The 12314-nt window shown below is 34.3% G+C and overlaps 1 protein-coding gene and 1 non-coding gene across 3 annotated transcripts in view; one reads left to right on the top strand and one right to left on the bottom strand.

The window, feature by feature from the left end:
- The window catches only part of LOC112042984 (lachesin), a 186614-nt gene that overhangs the window by 82361 nt on the left and 91939 nt on the right, over window positions 1–12314 (bottom strand). The window lies entirely within an intron of this gene.
- LOC128198474 (5S ribosomal RNA) lies at window positions 10987–11105 on the top strand. The gene has a single exon (XR_008251193.1). It is a non-coding gene; the product is annotated as a 5S ribosomal RNA (ribosomal RNA).

Genomic DNA, 12314 nt, shown 5'->3' on the forward strand with positions numbered 1-12314 from the left:
GTGTGTCAACAAGCAGCCAGCTCAAATAACTACAACAATTTAGCTCCGCATGTCAATTATGGACTCTTAACTCAGACCAATTATTGTATAGGACCTGCCTCGCTAGACGTTACTTTTCTGTCAAGGTATATGATCAACGATCTAATGCGATTCTAGAAACTATCTCTATAGAGTCGATGTTAAATAGTTGTAATCGTGTTTGTTGGTTAAAGAGCTCCGTAAAAATACCTTTTTGTTTAATTGAATTGTGTAAAAAACGGGCAAAAACTTCTAGTTTAGTATAAGATATACAAAATTTAAGCTCGTTTTCCTCAGAAAATGACAGACAATTTTGTTCGTGACTATGAGTGCGATACAGGTCCTTCTATAATTGGTCTGAGACTCTTAATGATATAAACATCGTCATCTTGAACTGGCAATATGTATTTCTAACGAGACATTACTATGTATACAGGGTGGCCGGGGAATCGACGTTCAAAGCTGAAATTTAGATGCCCTGTAACGAGGAGTATCCGAATCACCCCTATGTATATTCTAATCTATTTAATGTATATTCTACGATTTTGCTTGAGGAGAGATGACTTAACTAAGTATTGCAGAACTTGCATAAAATTTAGTCGCAAAGTCAAAATTACGGTTCTAACTCGACACTTGCGCAGGTTCGAAGTTTCATAAAAAAACTTTTGTGCAAAAAGTGCACCCTATTCGCACCTACCCTACTCCCACCCTACACCTACCCTACCTCTTTCCTACCCCTACCATACTTTTCATAAGTTAGGGGTAGAGTAGGCCTTACCCCTAACCTAACTATTCCCTACCCTACCCTAAAAAACCCTACGTAAGAACCACGAAATCGGTACAGCCGTTTTCAAGATTTGCCCTTAAGAAGATTCAAGATTCATTTTTATATTACCTATAAATCAGCGTTTATCTAACACTACACCAATATTTAGTTAAATATCAGTGCTTCCAATAATTGACTAGTACTGAACAATCGAGTAGCTTCCATAAACCATCCACGGAATTGTTAATTAAGCGTGGGTGAAGTCATGGCTTCACATTCTTTGGAAGCTTCCATGGTGAATGAGGGCTTTGTTTGCCTTTAACGTACAATCTTTGCCTGATAAAATACAATTTCATTTTGTAACAAAATTTAATTAAAGCTCCGTCATTAAATAATTTTGTATTAAGTACGTTACTCGGTCTTATAACGTGAACCGATCCTAACGACAACTTAATGGCGTATACTGAAAGTGGTTTCATTACGACGAACGTGTTGTTACTCTAGTCTAGAGCTACTTAGGATATAGTAAACAATATCTATACATAGTAAATTAGGTGGTAGAAGGTTCAGCCCTTTTTGATGATTATGTTTAGGTTATACATTGATCTGTGTATTTAGAGCCCAGATGTCTGGGCCTAAATAAGAAGCATAATTACGTTAAAACTTCTTTGTAATAATTTACAAAATTATACTCGTATTTTAACATAATTATGTATCATTTTAGACAAACGTCTCTTTATTTGTACGTTTTTTTACCTCAGAGTTAAAATTCTTACACTAAGGTATGTATGTACGCTTAAATCTTTCAAACATTACATCTTCTAACATACAGATGGAGCGATTCAATAGGACGATTTATAAATATGTTATGTATGTATGTATGTATGTTATATGTTATGTATGTTAATAAACACTCTAAAACTAATATTATAGGACTCAAAAGTGATTACAAATATAAGAAAACTAATGCCGAACAAAGGTTATGATTCACAACACTTGTCAGGACAACTTAATTAACAAATCAAACTGTAACCAAAATAAGACCCTAGAATGGCAGAGAATGACCTTGAGTGGAGTCACGCACTTGTGAACGATGTGTGTAGGGTTAAATGATCCTTTGACTGTATACAAACACTCCCCTATTCCACTCAAGTCACTCTCCCCGCCTATCCCAAGTAACACATAAAGAATTACACAACAAGAGAATGATGTGGACGGCTCAAACGCCAAGAGCACGCACTAAAACGTTAAGAACTAATCAATTTAAGAAGCCAAGAATGACGATTTACAATAAAATATAACAAAACTTTTCTCACCAAGGGTCTTCCTGTATAATATCACAGTAATATTATCGATATCTGACGATGGTGTATGACGTCGACGCTGCGTAATACGTTTTAGTTTTAAAAATATCGGAAATAGCCAACTAAATTCACTGGTAACCGCTACAAATGTACATCAAATACGGTCCACAAAACAAAACGAGGGTAGTCTGCCCGTTAACAAAATCTATGGTCATAACTCGTGACAACATTTTTCCATGTGTCAGTGGCGACCGACCATAGATGATAAATTACTCTCTGACTGACTTTTCCGTCACATACTTTACGTGATAACGGATTTGAAAGGCTTTTAAATACGTTTTTATTACAAAAGACTAACGCCGCTGTTACAGATAATTATGCCAGTGAATGATAAATTGCCAGCTTTTAACGTGACCACAGACAAGAAATGCTTTTGTGAATACACGTCACTTAGTTACACTGATAGACGTGTATTTTTTTTAATTGCGGGTACATCAGCAAACCTAATGTTAAGTGACTCCTACCACTCTTAAATATCTGTAAAAAATTAGTAATGCGGTATTCTTTAAGTAACGCTAAATCACGCTAATATTATAAAAGCGAAAATTGAGGGTGAAAGACTGTGTGTGTGTGTGTGTGCGGAAGTGTGGAATTGTGTATATTTATTCCTTTGCGCTGCGCCACACACACACATAATTACACTTATACAACTTTGATATATTTAATTTTTTATATATTGGGATTTGAGAAAAACAGAATTCCATGCGGACGACGTCGCAGGCGTCCGCTAGTATCTAAATAAAGAAATGGTAGCCATGTCTCTGCCTCGTTGGCCTAGTGGATAACATATGTGGTTTCGAATCACGAATACCAGGCTTCGAGTCCTAGTCGTAGGTCGGTATGAAGTACTTTTTGTCTCCGAATAAATTTTCTGTACTAATCCTCAACCCGGAGTTGTCAAATAGGTGGTATTATACCCCTTGGCTCAACGAGTCAAGAACGTATACGAGTAAGTTACTTCTCTAGAAAATAGTTTTGTAGAACAATATTATAAACGAAAATACGAGAAATTGTGGGTGAAAAAGTATGTCGTAGTTGTAGAAGCAATATTATTAAGCGGAGAAAATCGTATCGAGTATTGAAAGGTTTTCTTGCTATTTTTATTTGGCTCGTTCATTATTTTTATATAAACAAGAAAAAACTGTCAATATGTCCAAGTAACAAGGGCTTTAGGAGTATCTTTCTTGAAACTTTTAAGCCGTCACCGAACATAATAATTCTTCCAATAAATCGAGGCGTTTTATCATAAACTTTCAGAAATGAGATTATTTAACAACATTGGTCCCTCGAGCATAAAATTGGACAGAATTAATATGCCTATTACGGTTTTTAAAGTGTTTTTTTTGCGTTTTTCCGACTTTGTTTTAGGCCGCGTCAGATCAGACAATATTTTAAAATAACTTTGAGTATATTATACCACTTTTGACAATTGATTTTGTTTATTAACGTACTAATAGGGCGTAGGTTCGAATCCGGTCGAATCATTTTAAGAAATTAAATATCACGTGTCACAAACGGTGAAGGAAAATATCGTGACGAAACCTGCAGAATCTTCTTAATTCTTTAGGTGTGTGCAGTCTGCTAATCCGCATTGGGCCAGCGTGGTGGACTAAGGCCTAAACCCTCTCATCCTGAGAGGAGACTCGTGCTCAGTGAGCCGAATATGAGTTGTTAATAATGATTAAAGTACTACTCGTAAGTGAACGTTGTAACTATACGTATATAGTAACCGCGGCTAATGAAACAATGACGTTTAAAGATACATCTGGTAACACATCATATTCTTGTCATGATTTTTAAAATGTTGCTCTAGGTTTTGTTCTGTGGACAGCGCCCAGAGTATATTTTTCGTCTGTGTAAATAAAATTGTCATCTTATATCTGATTCGCTGATAGAACACGCGGGTTGTTATTCATTAACCACTGAAAATGCTTTTTCTTATCGATAAACCCAGTCGAAATGGGATTAAGTCAACAGAATGAAGTGGTTATAAATTATTCTATTTTCGAATCTTGACAAGAAAAGACAAATTGTCATTGTTACTTCTATTGTTGTAGTTCTATCTATAGGAAGAGATTGAAGAACTATGAACGTTGTAATCTGTTTCTACCGCTATAATGGTATGTATATCTTTTATGTTTATTGTTTAATGGTGTCAAAGGATATTTCATTATGTTACCTATCACTTCTATTACTAATATTATAAAGAGGTAAAGCCACAAACTTTACCTCTTTATAATATTAGTACAGGGTAAAGATATGAATACTCGTCAAGGATCTATTAAGAAACTCACAACTTTTTAAAACGAACGCGCCCAAGGCTTGACAGCGTTATTTTACATAGATATATTTTTGATGGGAATTCGTTTATCCGACGTCAAAGTGTGATCTACTGTTGCTACTGCTCATAACTCACTGGAGGATGGGGAAGACGTCATACAAAGGACATGTGACATATATATTTTTTTATGAAATATCACGCTTGACTGCAGTTAAGCCCGATGAAAAGCAGCAATACGGTCCAGGTTGGAACACACTTAGAAGATGCCTACTCACGCTTGCTTTGAAGGTGTTTAAATAAAAAGTTTTTTTTTGCGACTTGTGTTGCATTTCTAAATGTTTTGTAGTAAAATTTTGAAGTGTATCGAATTATTTCATTACATTCACTCATTTTTAAATAAGAGAAACAAATGAAAATCAAACATTTTCCTAATTTGAATTTGAAATTGTCATCTCTAAAATTTTTTTAATGATACCAAAACCAGCCAGATACAAATGGTACCTATAGCGAAAGAGATTTTATTGCAAGTTAATACACACTATAAGCGAAAAAAATTTTTTCACCAACCTATTATAAGTTCCAGGAAACACAAACGCAGGACGGGCATTCCAACTACATTTTCGTACAAACGACAAAGATTAATATAACTGAAAATAATATAATAAAAACCGCAAAATTGTAGCTGTAGAGTATGTCGTAATACTTACGGGACACCCTGTATAACTTGTTGGCATATAAAAGCAATCAGACGCTAGGAGTTCCTAATCTTCTGTTTGTCCCAATTGACCCCGGTCAACCAAACGTCCACAGATTTGCAACCCAAATGTTCATTAATTATGGGAATCCCGACCACAGTCTAAACCTCACATTAAATACTAATTACATTCGGTAATTGCATATTTGATTATATGTGAAACAAGGATAATTTATGTGCCATTCAGTTGGATTAAGTCGTATTGTGTTTAACGTGCCGTGCTTTATTAAACGGTTGTCGGTGTTTCATTTTGTTCGGATAACAAAATATACGTATTAATTATTTTGTTATGATTAAAATTGGAGATTATTAAATAAATCACGATAATATATCCTGCTTGTGATATAAGGTAAATCGAAATTTTAGGGTTCTGCATTGAAAAGGAAAAAACGGAATGAATATAGTCGAAAGCTTCTGATAAAAAATATCTGTGATTTTTATCATTACAGTTCCACCTTGAGATGCAAATATTATGAGTGCAAAACTTTCTTTTTGAGCTCAAAACTTCCGAAAAAATGCTATATACATGGTGTACCTATATATCATTGTGGTGGCGCATTTTGTCATTATTTTCTAGACATTGGTGCATCCGATTACAAATAAACCCCTCAAAAATAGCAAAAAAAAAACAATGATGAACTTTTTGACTTTTGAAAACCTTTATCCTTTGATATTCATGGCGTACAGACCATTCCAGTGGCGCGTTTTGCTTCCAAAATATTTTCCAGGCTTTAGTGCGTCCGGTTACAAATGTACCCCCTCAAAATAGCAATATAACCAACCACCAACATAATACGTCCGGCCTTAAGGTCTAGACTTTTGAAAAGTGCCTTCTAAAGACACTGCGTCTTAATCTACATAATTGGCTATCATACTTACAAGGTAGAAGCTTGAATCTGACAAACTTTCAACCTCATAAAATGAGGTAAGTCTGGTTATCGCAAGCTCTTAATCCATTTTTTTTTATAAAAGAGAAATATTCGTATCTACTATACAATACCGTACAAATGTATAGCCGAAAACATAAAAATTTTATCTCTCACCGCCTACGTACAAATACTTTTGAATATATTGTGGCCGTTAATTTTCAATTTTAATCAGCGAGCCGTGAGTGGTCGTGCCAAAACGAAAAATATTTTATAGCAGTTATAAAAAGAGAATGGAGAACCATTATTAATCAACTTGTCTAAAATATTTTGGATATTCATATACCCGTCGTATCTCTCTCTGTTCTGCCCTAACCAAGTGGCACGTCGATTCTACATTAATGACATTTGCTATCGACAAGTCACGTGATCAAGATCTGTCATACCCATACATCTTTCTATACTACAGCCTTTCTTGATGAGTACTGTTTACCAACAAACAAATTAAAAATGAGGGTATAAATCACTAGTCATTTCACCCTAATAATAATTATAATTAACTTACTCCTAAATAAATGGAAATAAATTTGATTAATAAGCTTAGAACAATTAGATATGGTTAAAATATTTTATGTAACATTTTATAAGCAAACCATACATAGTTTAAAATAAATAAGTTATGAAATGACATGCGTTTTCTAATTTCTTTGTTGGTACAGTACTCATCAATAAAGGCTGTAGTATAGTTTTCGAAGCGTTAGCGATCGTAGAAAGAGAATCGACGTGTCACTTGGCTAGGGGGGCAGGTAAAAAGACTAAACCAAACATCACCCCTAAAAGACTATTATTTTAAATAGACTACTAACTATAGAACAGCTAGGCTATTCTGTAACAATATTTTTATAACTCGCAAGTGCGAGATTCGAATTTATCTCTATCTCTCTCTGTTTAACACGATACTATAGAATGAGAAATATAGCGACGAATTCGTATACAAAGTATCGTTAAAGAATAGCCGTGCAGGCTTCGCTTCTTAAAGTAGAGGGGATTTGGAATTTGGACCCACCATTTACAACATTTTATTGGAGTAACGCACTCCAATATGGAGTCAGGTTGATTGATAGATTAAATAACACTGTAATTATTTCTTCAGACTTTATTAATGTTAAATCACCGACGCCTGGACCTGATCTCTGGCAACACAGTTATAGACTCAACTCTATGATGTCACTGGGATTTTTCTGGAAAAAATAAAAGCTCAAATATTTTATAGTCTGACCCAGGACTCGAACTCAAATCATGTTTTAAAGGCAACATAGGTTATCCTAGTGACTAACCAGGCAAGCAACTTGTTAATCTGCATCTAACTAAACAGTACGTTTGATACTAACTGAACCGAAATGGCTTATCGTTTCCAAATGCAACAATTAGCGTAATCTACGTTTACTACATATATACTACAGATATAATGTATGAAAAAGTGGCTTAGTAGCATTTCTGTATATGTTACCGGCAATGTGTATAATCCGGCTTTCTATACAATGCCAAGGCAATGTATAAATACCAAAGACGTGTATGAAATATTATTTATTTTATACATTGCCTAGGCGTTCTATACAGTACCTGAATTATACACATTTCCGGTAACACATATACTCAACTAATTAAATAGACCTACCATAAATTTTATTTGCACTCGAAGAAAGAAGTACAGCAGAACACAAAAGCTAATTTTATTTCTGAATATCTATCAGCTTTTTCGTGCTCACCTGATAAACTTATACCTACCTACTTATTTATGAATTTTGTACACAGTTTATGTTAAACAGCCGACGGACGTCCAGTGCTGGGCATAGGACTCTTGCATGGACTTCCAAACTAAACGGTCTCGAGCCGCCAGCATTCAGCGGCTCCCTGCAAGCCACTTGATGTCTTCGGTACATTATGTAACACTTTATTTAATCAAGATCGGATGTAAAAAAAAAATTAGAAATCTGCAACAAATTTTGCTTGAGATTTATCGGTGTCTATTAAATTCCCCCGAACAACAACATCGAGAAATAGAAAATAAGTTCTATCTTTTTCAAATGAAATATTGAAAAAGATAATCGGCAAGCTGCTATTTAACACTGCATTTTTTATGGCTAACGTCAATGGATAAGTGCAAAATACGCATGTTTAAAATTAGCGGAAATGGTGACGCTCTAGAAAAGTCTATAGCGAATAATTTGTACACCTTGATTTCAGCACCATTGGATGAACATACCTTTGCAATATTGGCGACTGTTGTCCTTGGCCGGAACACAGAATGACTAGTATCTTCCAAGCCAACAAAACAGTCGTAGGGTGAACGTTCTCTTGCATAAAACTTAGCAACCAGTCCAAAGCCAGTACCCTTGAGACTTCTTCAGAAACATGAGTGTTTTCCAAATTCGTAGTGGTGAATAGGAGATAATATAAAATTGACAGACATTTATTCCGCAAATTCCTAAAAAGGTATTTAGTTTAATAAGTTCGGTGTACCTATATTTTTTTTCGCTTTTCCTTTACATTCTATTTATTTGTCTGTTATGTGATACCCTGTTTTTCATCTATGTAAATTGTGAATAGTATTTATTGGTTTACATATAGTTAACCCTAACGTGCATTGCGTTAATGTTTGACTTAACTATTTAAAAACTAAACGTTTCATTTTAGAAAAAGCCAACTTTATTAAACACAAAGATTTTACTACATATGATAAATGACTTCGTACTTATGTTTTATCCTACTAATCAGTTTTAAGGTTCTAAATAGGTATCTTAATGTAACTGCTCTTAAAGTTTCATTTTGTATTTTTTTGGAAAAAAAAACCTTTTTAATAAATTTCTAAATTGGTTTCTAAACATTAAAAAAAATTGGTTTCAAATTGGGTTTCTCCTATTTTTTAAGTCGGTTAAAATAGGCTTTTATTAGGCTACCCCTTTGTGCATTTGTGTTCAACTTCCACTTCGTGCGTGGCAGCTGACAACTCATTCATCTTGTTTGTTAGCCGGATAATTAAGGGCGGAAACAAAATTTAACTCGCGACGCGCGCCTAGACAATTTAAATGGCAGCATTTTGTATTACTGTAAGTTGTTTGTATACTTTGCCACGTTTTAACCCCCGAAAGTTAGGGTTGTTAAAAGTTTTACGTGTATGTTTTTATGTTTGAGCTTCGACAAATGGATCATATTTGATGTGGATTTTATGTTTGATAGCTGATGTGATCGGGATGGGCTTACGATATTATACGCAAATAAAATTGTTGATTACGTAGGTAGAATAGGTACATGCAGTTCAGCTAGTTGTTTACTAAAACTGCATTGCCCCAACCTTTGGCTTAAAGTACTAGTTCATCACTCATCTAATTAAAGTTACTGAGTCAAAAATCACATTATCTATTAATTATTGACTTTTTTTTAATAATTGTGTAATTATTTTAATATTTTTAATTATTGAAAATTATTTTCGAATTTTTGTAAGATGTAAGTAATTCAATAAACTAGAAAATAAAATGTTAATTAGTAATTTTAACTAATATTTATCTTTCAACTAGAAGTTAAATAAATTAGAATGATTCTTTTAAATTTAAAACCTCACATTTAAACCTTTAAACTATTCAAAATAATCATATTTTTTTGGTTCATACAAAATATGGTAAAGCATTAAAAATATTGTATGCTACATGCAAATTAAAATTTGGGAGATAAATGGTCTAGTTCTGCCAAATTTATTCAATTTACAACGTATGCACTAAATAATTAAATTTCTTTCTAATTATCATTAAATATTAGCTGACTGTAACGCCAACATATAATTTATAGCAGAATTAATTTAATTACGCAAATTATAGACTAAATCCAATAGATGGCACGCAGTATTACGTGATCTGTATAATATTAGCGTTACTACATAAAATCGGAGCTAATTAAGAGTCTATTAAAATATACAGCGTCATTATGTTATAATAGTTTAATCACACTTAAATCGCGTTCCAGTTTATAACATAAAACAATTTAGTGTAATAAGCTTAATAATATTTTAATTGCGTGCCCGATTTGGTGTTAAGTTTAGCTATAATTTCTGCTCACGTATGGTGATATTAATTATTATTACACGTAGAGTAATTTAATAATTGTATTAAGTAATATTGTCCTGTCATCATTCAAGGTCTCCTCTACTTCAATTTGACAGCTATATGAATCGATCCACATATACTCAATTTCGCTTAGTTTTAGGAGAATATTATTTACAAAAGAAAAAAATACTACCATAAATTATTACTAGATTAAACAAAGGCAAATCGATTTCGAGTGAGAACCCCATCTAAAACATAGCATCATTTTTCGGAATTTTTCAACCTGGGCTATAAAGGTTAAGGCCTCATGTATCTGTAATCTTAACATCTTTTCCGCGTAGAAATCAATGTCAAAACTTTCAAGCCCTATTTCACCACTTTAGAGGTTGAATTTAAAAAAAATTTGAATCACATTATATTTGGTATTTTTTTTTATGATTTATGAACAAATTTTTAAAACTATAACTCTAAAATTGATGGTCTTTTCATATAAACCCCTATTTCACCCCCTTCTTATTTTATTTTCTCAAAAAAAGTATCCTATAAACTTCTCCGTATTATGGCCTTAAACCGTGCCAAGATTCATTTGAATACATTCAGTAGTTTCAGCGTGATGCCCGAATAACAAAGAACATGGACAGACAGACAGGCAGACAAAAAATCGAAAAAAAATATTTTTAACTTCAGTATCGATTATATAATGCCAACAAAAATTTTCAAAATATATTCAATGTACAGAATTCGTATTATAAGTATCGATTCTAAATGGCGCTAGTTGTACTCTATGCCACGGTAACGTTTGTTATTACAAATGGTATAAGTTAAATCTCAAATTGCGAAAACGTCCATACCATGTTGAATACACCGGTTCTCGTCCGATCACCGAAGTTCAGCAACATCGGGCGCGGTCAGTACTTGGATGGGTGACCGCCTGGGAACACCGCGTGATGTTGGCTTTATGGCACGCACGCCCGCCTGATCGCTGGGCTCTCCCACGAGACAATCTCTTAGAAAGAAGCCAAATGACTCCATCGTGAGACTCCTGTCCAGAGCAATCAGGGCATAAACTAGAAGACAGAAATCGAAGACGAGAAAAAAATCAAGAACCCTACAAATGGGTAATCCAATGACCGCTCTACAGTAGGAGAGTGCGAGAGAAACCGCACGCAGAAGGCGTACGCCTCGGACGTGCTTCCCCCCGGACCCATGCGGGTCCGAGAAAAGAGATACGACGAATAAATGTATAGAATTCAATAGTTTTATTATAAGTATTTTGACAAAACAAAGTCTTTTTTGTCTGTAAGCTTTTAAAGTAGGTAGCGGATTTTAATGCGGTTTTCAACAATACATAGTGTAGGTACTAGGTAATAAAAATAAAGATTGGTATAAGCAAATCGTTAGCTTTAGCATTTTTATGTCCTGTGATATTAACCTTCTTAATAAAAAGTGTCACGGTTCACGGTCGGACTAAGTTGCAGGTATTACTTTATAAATTGTCACTTCCCGTCGTCCCACTGTACGCTGAGAGCTTCTAAATTACACAACCGATTTTATATCACATTATATTTAGCTAGTGAAAGTAATTATCTATCCACTATTTCTAATAACATCACTGTATCAACAAGAACATAACGTTTATTGATACAACGGATCTTTGGGGGGAATATTTATTGCCAATAAATATTTGGTTATCCGTGATAGGCGTAGGCAAGCACGTTAAGCCAATTTGCGATACCATTGTCGCATATATCTTCTATAATCCTGTTTATAAAATGCATTAGGCAGTATCTGACGGCTAACGATAGCAATAAAGCGGTTGTGAAAGTGTGGCAGATATTAGGGCCTTGATATGTCCGTTCTACCTACTTTTGAAGGCTGAGAGTTGGTTAGCCTATTCTCCTACCAGGAGTAAGTATAGTAGCTCATTATGGGCTTTGGAATGTGGTGTCTGTAAGGCAGCAGAAGGTAGGTAAAAAAATCATGTCCCTCAGTCGCCAGTCGCTTCGAAAAACACCGAGAAAGATTTCTAGCAAAGTATTATCACGACAACTGGTGACATGATTCAGTGAAGACATTTTCAGTGTCTGGATGTGTTTATAATAACATCATCATCTCCTTTACCTTATTCCACTTAAGTTGGGTCGGCAAAATAGGTCAATCTCCTC

Source organism: Bicyclus anynana, chromosome 10 (assembly GCF_947172395.1).
Source record: "Bicyclus anynana chromosome 10, ilBicAnyn1.1, whole genome shotgun sequence".
NCBI lineage: Eukaryota > Metazoa > Arthropoda > Insecta > Lepidoptera > Nymphalidae > Bicyclus > Bicyclus anynana.